Genomic DNA, 9,451 nt, shown 5'->3' with positions numbered 1-9,451 from the left:
CACGTCCTGAAAACCACCCTGTAGTTACCCACGTCCTGAATACCACCCTGTGGTTACCCACGTCCTGAATACCACCCTGTAGTTCACTGGTTACCCACGTCGTGTGTGTGTGTGTGTGTGTGTGTGTGTGTGTGTGTGTGTGTGTGTGTGTGTGTGTGTGTGTGTGTGTGTGTGTGTGTGTGTGTGTGTGTGTGTGTGTGTGTGTGTGTGTGTGTGTGTGTCCCAGGTATCGGTGAGGATAATGAGGAGGAGGTGCGTCGTCTGTCGACAGAGAGCAGGTTTGAGCAGACGGTTCGGAAGGCGGCCATGATGATGTTCAGAAAGCTGAACCCCGACAGGAAGGAGAAGATGGCGGTGTCTGAGATGATGGAGAACGTTGGACAGGTCAACGCTGTGCACGGTACGACACACACACACCTGGAAACACATGCACACACACACACCTGGATTTACACACACACACACACACACGCACACACACCTTGATACACACACACACACCTGGATTTACACACACACACACCTGGAAACACGCACGCACACACACACACACGCACACACACCTGGAAACACGCACGCACACACACACGCACACACACCTGGATACACACACACACCTGGAAACACACACACACACACACACACACACACACACACACACACACACACACACACACACACACACACACACACACACACACACACACACACACACACACACACACACACACACACACACACACACACACACACTGGATACACACACTTAACCTTGAGCTCCACATTATCAGCATCCCTGTTACTTGGTCTCTGGGAACAAGTTGGAGCTGATATTTTGCTCAGTTTTGCAGGAAACTGGTAACTAACTAACTAACTAACTAACTAACTAACTAACTAACTAACTAACTAACTAACTAACTAACTAACTAACTAACTAACTAACTAACTAACTAACTAACTACTACGTGAATTGCAACAGCACTTGGCTGCGTTCAAAACACATGTTGTATGCCGGTCCAAAAAATATAATTAAAACAATTCCACTATGTTTTCATCCTAAATATCATTTAAACAATTCCACTATGTTTTCATCCTAAATATAATTAAAACAATTCCACTGTTTTCATCCTAAATATAATTAAAACAATTCCACTATGTTTTCATCCTAAATATAATTAAAACAATTCCACTGTTTTCATCCTAAATATAATTAAAACAATTCCACTATGGTTTCCAGAACGTTCTGTGTTGCACCTTTAAGTGTAAGTGACTCTGTGATGTCGGCCAACAGGTGGCGCCACCATGGACCAAACCCAGAAAGTCCTGGAGAACATGGTCACTGGAGAGAGTAAGTGTGTGTGGGTGTTGTGTTCTCAAGGAGAGAGAGAAGTGAAGATTTAATGACTCTATCTCTTCACCTCTCTCTCTCTCCCTTTCTCTCTCTCTCTCTCTCTCTCTCTCTCTCTCTCTCTCTCTCTCTCTCTCTCTCTCTCTCTCTCTCTCTCTCTCTCTCTCTCTCTCTCTCTCTCTCTTTTCTCTTTTTCTCTTTATTTCTCTCTCTCTTCTCCCTCTCTCTATATAGCTGGTCAGTTTGTTGACCTGGATGACTTTGTAGAGATCACTAAGAGGTATACCCAGGGCATGGCCCCCAGCACCGGCTCGACACAGAGCCAGGGCCCTGCACAAACCTCTGGAGAGAAGGTACAGCACTCTCACACTCACACACACACTCACACACACTCACACACAGACACACACACACAGAGTGAGTCAGAGCACAACGGGCCTCTGGAGAGAAACTACATCTAGTCAGCATCCTAAATGACACTACATCTAGTCAGCATCCTAAATGACACTACATCTAGTCAGCATCCTAATGACACTACATCTAGTCAGCATCCTAAATGACACTACATCTCGTCAGCATCCTAAATGACACTACATCTAGTCAGCATCCTAATGACACTACATCTAGTCAGCATCCTAAATGACACTACATCTAGTCAGCATCCTAATGACACTACATCTAGTCAGCATCCTAAATGACACTACATCTAGTCAGCATCCTAATGACACTACATCTCGTCAGCATCCTAATGACACTACATCTCGTCAGCATCCTAAATGACACTACATCTCGTCAGCATCCTAAATGACACTACATCTAGTCAGCAACCTAAATGACACTACATCTAGTCAGCATCCTAAATGACACTACATCTAGTCAGCATCGTAAATGACACTACATCTAGTCAGCATCCTAAAAGACACTACATCTAGTCAGCATCCTAAATGACACTACATCTAGTCAGCATCGTAAATGACACTACATCTAGTCAGCATCCTAAATGACACTACATCTAGTCAGTCAATGACATCCTAGTCAGCATCCTAAATGACACTACATCTAGTCAGCATCCTAAATGACACTACATCTAGTCAGCATCCTAAATGACACTACATCTAGTCAGCATCCTAAATGACACTACATCTAGTCAGCATCCTAAATGACACTACATCTAGTCAGCATCCTAAATGACACTACATCTAGTCAGCATCCTAAATGACACTACATCTAGTCAGCATCCTAAATGACACTACATCTAGTCAGCATCCTAATGACACTACATCTAGTCAGCATCCTAAATGACACTACATCTAGTCAGCATCCTAAATGACACTACATCTAGTCAGCATCCTAAATGACACTACATCTAGTCAGCATCCTAAATGACACTACATCTAGTCAGCATCCTAAATGACACTACATCTAGTCAGCATCCTAAATGACACTACATCTAGTCAGCATCCTAAATGACACTACATCTAGTCAGCATCCTAAATGACACTACATCTAGTCAGCATCCTAAATGACACTACATCTAGTCAGCATCCTAAATGACACTACATCTAGTCAGCATCCTAAATGACACTACATCTAGTCAGCATCCTAAATGACACTACATCTAGTCAGCATCCTAATGACACTACATCTAGTCAGCATCCTAAATGACACTACATCTCGTCAGCATCCTAAATGACACAACATCTAGTAAGCATCCTAAATGACACAACATCTAGTCAGCATCCTAAATGACACAACATCTAGTCAGCATCCTAAATGACACTACATCTAGTCAGCATCCTAAATGACACTACATCTAGTCAGCATCCTAAATGACACTACATCTAGCAGACCTAAATTTTGAGTAAAGAGGTGACCTTTTTTGTGTGTGTGTGTGTGTGTGTGTGTGTGTGTGTGTGTGTGTCTGTGTGTGTGTGTGTGTGTGTGTGTGTGTGTGTGTGTGTGTGTGTGTGTGTGTGTGTGTGTGTGTGTGTGTGTGTGTGTGTGTGTGTGTGTATACGTGCTCCTGTGTGTGTGTGTTCCTGGTGTGTGTGTGTTCCTGTTGTGTGTGTGTGTGTGTGTCCTGTGTGTGTGTGTGTGTGTGTGTGTGTGTGTGTGTGTGTGTGTGTGTGTGTGTGTGTGTGTGTGTGTGTGTGTGTGTGTGTGTGTGTGTGTGTGTGTGTGTGTGTATATCTGCTCCTGTGTGTGTGTGTGTCCTGGTGTGTGTCGTGTGTGTGTGTGTTCCTGTTGTGTGTGTGCGTTTGTACATTAAGCAGAGTGGCCTGATCCCCAAGAAGCCTCAGAAGGGAGTGTGGGGGATGGGTCGAAGTGACATGTTGATGGACACCAGACGACACTTCCTGGTTAGTATGACATTACACCCAATCAGCTAACATCTCTTCAAAATTGGTTCAAATACTCACCCCTCCCTCATCCCTATTCCTCCCTCACCCCTCCCTAACCATTACTCCCTCACTCCCCTCCCTCCTCCCCTCTCCCTGCCTCCCTCCACTCCCTCACCCCTCCCTCCTCCCTCACTCCCTCACCCCTCCCTCACTCCCCTCACCCCTCCCTCACTCCCTCACCCTCCCTCCCTAACCATTACTCCCTCCCTTCCTCCCTCCCTCTGTCCCTCACCCCTCCCTCCCTCCTCCCTCACCCTCCCTCCCTAACCATTACTCCCTCCCTCCCTCACCCTCCTCCCTCCCTCCTCCCCTCTCCCTGCCTCCCTCCCCTCACCCCTCCTCCCTCCCTCCTCCCCTCTCCCTGCCTCCCTCCCTCTCTCCTCTCTCCTCCCTCACCCCTCCCTCACTCCCTCACCCCTCCCTCCCTAACCATTACTCCCTCCCTTCCTCCCTCCCTCTGTCCCTCACCCTCCCTCCCTCCTCCCTCACCCCTCCCTCCCTAACCATTACTCCCTCCCTCCCTCACCCCTCCTCCCTCCCTCCTCCCCTCTCCCTCCCTCCCTCCCTCACCCCTCCTCCCTCACCCCTCCCCCCCCCCTCCCTGCCTCCCACCCTCTCTCCTCCCTCACCCCTCCTCCCTCCCTGCCTCCCTCCCTCTCCCTGCCTCCCACCCTCTCTCCTCTCCCTCACTCACCCCTCCCTCCCTAACCATTACTCCCTCCCTCCTCCCCTCTCCCTGCCTCCCTCCCTCACCCCTCCTCCCTCCCTCCTCCCCTCTCCCCTGCCTCCCTCCCTCACCCCTCCTCCCTCACCCCCTCCTCCCTCTCCCTGCCTCCCTCCCTCTCTCCTCTCTCCTCCCTCACCCCTCCTCCTTCTCCATCTCCAGGTGTTGCAGTACCCTATCACTGCCTCCCTCCCTCACCCCTCCTCCCTCACCCCTCCCTCCCCTCTCCCTGCCTCCCACCATCTCTCCTCTCTCCTCCCTCACCCCCTCCTCCCTCCCTGCCTCCCTCCCTCTCCCTGCCTCCCACCCTCTCTCCCTCTCCCCTCCCTCACCCCTCCCTCCCTAACCATTACTCCCTCCTCCCCTCCCTGCCTCCCTCCCTCACCCCTCCTCCCTCCCTCCTCCCCTCTCCCTGCCTCCCTCCCTCACCCCTCCTCCCTCACCCCTCCTCCCTCTCCCTGCCTCCCTCCCTCTCTCCTCTCTCCTCCCTCACCCCTTCTCCTTCTCCATCTCCAGGTGTTGCAGTACCCTATCACTGCCTCCCTCCCTCACCCCTCCTCCTTCTCCATCTCCAGGTGTTGCAGTACCCTCTCCCTGCCTCCCTCCCTCTCTCCCTCTCTCCTCCCTCACCCCTCCTCCTTCTCCATCTCCAGGTGTTGCAGTACCCTCTCCCTGCCTCCCTCCCTCTCTCCTCTCTCCCTCCCTCACCCCTCCTCCCTCCCTCCTCCCCTCTCCCTGCCTCCCTCCCTCTCCCTGCCTCCCTCCCTCTCTCCTCCCTCACCCCTCCCTCCCTAACCATTACTCCCTCCCTCCTCCCCTCTCCCTGCCTCCCACCCTCTCTCCTCTCTCCTCTCTCCTCCCTCACCCCTCCTCCTTCTCCATCTCCAGGTGTTGCAGTACCCTATCACTGCCTCCCTCCCTCTCTCCTCTCTGCTCCCTCACCCCTCCTCCTTCTCCATCTCCAGGTGTTGCAGTACCCTATCACTGCCTCCCACCCTCTCTCCTCTCTCCTCCCTCACCCCTCCTCCTTCTCCATCTCCAGGTGTTGCAGTACCCTATCACTGCCTCCCTCCCTCCTCCCCTCTCCCTGCCTCCCACCCTCTCTCCTCTCTCCTCCCTCACCCCTCCTCCTTCTCCATCTCCAGGTGTTGCAGTACCCTATCACTGCCTCCCTCCCTCTCTCCTCTCTCCTCCTTCACCCCTCCTCCTTCTCCATCTCCAGGTGTTGCAGTACCCTATCACTGCCTCCCTCCCTCTCTCCTCCCTCACCCCTCCTCCTTCTCCATCTCCAGGTGTTGCAGTACCCTATCACTGCCTCCCTCCCTCTCTCCTCTCTCCTCCCTCACCCCTCCTCCTTCTCCATCTCCAGGTGTTGCAGTACCCTATCACTGCCTCCCACCCTCTCTCTCTCTCCTCCCTCACCCCTCCTCCTTCTCCATCTCCAGGTGTTGCAGTACCCTATCACTGCCTCCCTCCCTCTCTCCTCTCTCCTCCCTCACCCCTCCTCCTTCTCCATCTCCAGGTGTTGCAGTACCCTATCACTGCCTCCCTCCCTCTCTCCTCTCTCCTCCCTCACCCCTCCTCCTTCTCCATCTCCAGGTGTTGCAGTACCCTATCACTGCCTCCCTCCCTCACCCCTCCTCCTTCTCCATCTCCAGGTGTTGCAGTACCCTCTCCCTGCCTCTCTCCCTCCCTCCCTCCCTCACCCCTCCTCCTTCTCCATCTCCAGGTGTTGCAGTACCCTCTCCCTGCCTCCCTCCCTCTCTCCTCTCTCCTCCCTCACCCCTCCTCCTTCTCCATCTCCAGGTGTTGCAGTACCCTATCACTGCGGTCATCGAGGTGAAGGATCAGCTCATTGATTGGGCGTCTCGCGCCGGCGTCCAATGGCTGAGCACGGTGATCCCCACGCACCACGTCAACGCGTTCATCTTCTTCTTCATCATCAGTAATCTGACTGTTGACCTGTTTGCCTTCTTCATCCCACTCCTCGTATTCTACCTCTCCTTCATCTCCATGGTGATCTGCACGCTACGCATCTTCCAGAACAGCAAGGTACAGATCAGCTAACATTACACTCTCCTCTCCTCTCCTTTCCTCTCCTCTCCTCTCCTCTCCTCTCCTCTCCTCTCCTCTCCTCTCCTCTCCTCTCCTCTCCTCTCCTCTCCTCTCCTCTCCTCTCCTCTCCTCTCCTCTCCTCTCTTCTCCATAAAACTAACATTACCCTCTCCTCTCTCTCTCTCTCTCCTCTCCTCTCCTCTCCTCTCCTCTCCTCTCCTCTCCTCTCCTCTCCTCTCCTCTCCTCTCCTCTCCTCTCCTCTCCTCTCCTCTCCCTCTCCTCTCCTCTCTTCTCCTTAACTAACATTACCCTCTCCTCTCCTCTCTTCTCCTTAACTAATATTACCCTCTCCTCTCCTCTCCTCTCCTCTCCTCTCCTCTCCTCTCCTCTCCTCTCCTCTCCTCTCCTCTCCTCTCCTCTCCTCTCCTCTCCTCTCCTCTCCTCTCCTCTCTTCTCCTTAACTAACATTACCCTCTCCTCTCCTCTCTTCTCCTTAACTAACATTACCCTCTCCTCTCATTAAAACTAACATTACCCTCTCCTCTCCTCTCTCTCTCCTCTCCTCTCTTTTCCTTTCCTCTCCTCTCCTCTCCTCTCTTCTCCATAAAACTAACATTACCCTCTCCTCTCCTCTCTCTCTCCTCTCCTCTCTTCTCCTTAACTAACATTACCCTCTCCTCTCATTAAAACTAACATTACCCTCTCCTCTCCTCTCCTCTCTTCTCCTTAACTAACATTACCCTCTCCTCCTCCTCTCCTCTCCTCTCTTCTCCTTAACTAACATTACCCTCTCCTCTCATTAAAACTAACATTACCCTCTCCTCTCCTCTCCTCTCTTCTCCGTAACTAACATTACCCTCTCCTCTCCTCTCCTCTCTTCTCCGTAACTAACATTACCCTCTCCTCTCCTCTCCTCTCCTCTCCTCTCTTCTCCTTAACTAACATTACCCTCTCCTCTCATTAAAACTAACATTACCCTCTCCTCTCTCTCTCCTCTCCTCTCTTCTCCTTAACTAACATTACCCTCTCCTCTCATTAAAACTAACATTACCCTCTCCTCTCCTCTCCTCTCTTCTCCTTAACTAACATTACCCTCTCCTCTCCTCTCCTCTCCTCTCCTCTCCTCTCCTCTCCTCTCCTCTCCTCTCCTCTCCTCTCCTCTCCTCTCCTCTCCTCTCCTCTCCTCTCCTCTCCTCTCCTTAACTAACATTACCCTCTCCTCTCCTCTCTTCTCCTTAACTAACATTACCCTCTCCTCTCCTCTCCTCTCCTCTCCTCTCTCTCTCTCTCTCCTCTCCTCTCCTCTCCTCTCCTCTCCTCTCCTCTCTCCTCTCCTCTCCTCTCCTCTCCCTCTCCTCTCCTCTCCTTAACTAACATTACCCTCTCCTCTCCCTCTCCTCTCCTCTCCTCTCCTCTCCTCTCCTCTCCTCTCCCTCTCCTCTCCTCTCCTCTCCTCTCCTCTCCTCTCCTCTCCTCTCCTTAACTAACATTACCCTCTCCTCTCTTCTCCTTAACTAACATTACCCTCTCCTCTCCTCTCCTCTCCTCTCCTCTCCTCTCCTCTCCTCTCCTCTCCTCTCCTCTCCTCTCCTCTCCTCTCCTCTCCTCTCCTCTCCTCTCCTTAACTAACATTACCCTCTCCTCTCCTCTTCTCTTATCTTCTTCTTTGTCTTCCTCCTCCTCCTCCTCCTCCTCTCCAGGCGTGGGAGAACTTCAGTGCCCTAACAACCCTGCTGACCAGGTTTGAGCCTGGCCTGGACGTGGAGCAAGCAGAGTCTAACTTCGGCTGGAACAATCTAGAACCCTACCTCTACTTCCTGATATCGGTGTTGTTCATCGTCTTCTCCTTCCCGTCGCTGATAAAGGTGTGTGTGTGTAGTGTGTGTGTGTGTGTGTCTATAAGAGGCTAACCAGTGTGTCTGTGCTATAGGATGGATCCCTGCTCGGAGCTGTCCACGGTAGCCATCTTGTTCACGGTGGTCAGCTACAAGAGCCTGAGTCCTCGGGCGCCACCTACGCCAAACGGGCGCTTATCACTGAGGTCAGACACAGGCCAAACGGCACCCTAATCCCTATATAGTGCACCACTTTAGACCAGAGCCCTATGGCACCATATTCCTTATATAGTGCACTACTTTCGACCGGAGACCATATATATTATAACACATATTACTGCTGGTCCTATGTCTGGTTCTGTCTGTAGGTGGCAACGTCTTTGTGTTCCCTGACCAGTCTCCTGCCCCAGAGTGCTGTTCTGCTGAGGATGCTGAGCCACACCTTCACTACCCTGCCACTAGGGGACTCAGTGGTGATGAAGATCAGTCTGCCCTGCCTGCTCGACCTCTACCTCTACTTCCTGTTCTTCAGGTCAGTACCTCTACTTCCTGTTCTACAGGTCAGTACCTCTACCTCTACTGCCTGTTCTTCAGGTCAGTACCTCTACCTCTACTTCCTGTTCTTCAGGTCAGTATCTCTACTTCCTGTTCTTCAGGTCAGTACCTCTACCTCTACTTCCTGTTCTTCAGGTCAGTATCTCTACCTCTACTTCCTGTTCTTCAGGTCAGTACCTCTACTTCCTGTTCTTCAGGTCAGTACCTCTACCTCTACTTCCTGTTCTTCAGGTCAGTATCTCTACCTCTACTTCCTGTTCTTCAGGTCAGTACCTCTACCTCTACTTCCTGTTCTTCAGGTCAGTACCTCTACTTCCTGTTCTTCAGGTCAGTACCTCTACTTCCTGTTCTTCAGGTCAGTACCTCTACCTCTACTTCCTGTTCTTCAGGTCAGTACCTCTACTTCCTGTTCTTCAGGTCAGTACCTCTACCTCTACTTCCTGTTCTTCAGGTCAGTATCTCTACCTCTACTTCCTGTTCTTCAGGTCAGTACCTCTACCTCTACTTCCTGTTCTTCAGGTCAGTACCTCT

The 9,451-nt window shown here is 51.6% G+C and overlaps 1 pseudogene; it reads left to right on the top strand.

The window, feature by feature from the left end:
* The window catches only part of LOC124021193, a 32,855-nt pseudogene that overhangs the window by 8,464 nt on the left and 14,940 nt on the right, over positions 1 to 9,451 (top strand).

Source organism: Oncorhynchus gorbuscha, unplaced genomic scaffold, assembly GCF_021184085.1.
Source record: "Oncorhynchus gorbuscha isolate QuinsamMale2020 ecotype Even-year unplaced genomic scaffold, OgorEven_v1.0 Un_scaffold_1082, whole genome shotgun sequence".
Taxonomy (NCBI): Eukaryota; Metazoa; Chordata; class Actinopteri; order Salmoniformes; family Salmonidae; genus Oncorhynchus; species Oncorhynchus gorbuscha.
This window is presented reverse-complemented; position numbering and strand designations above follow the sequence as displayed.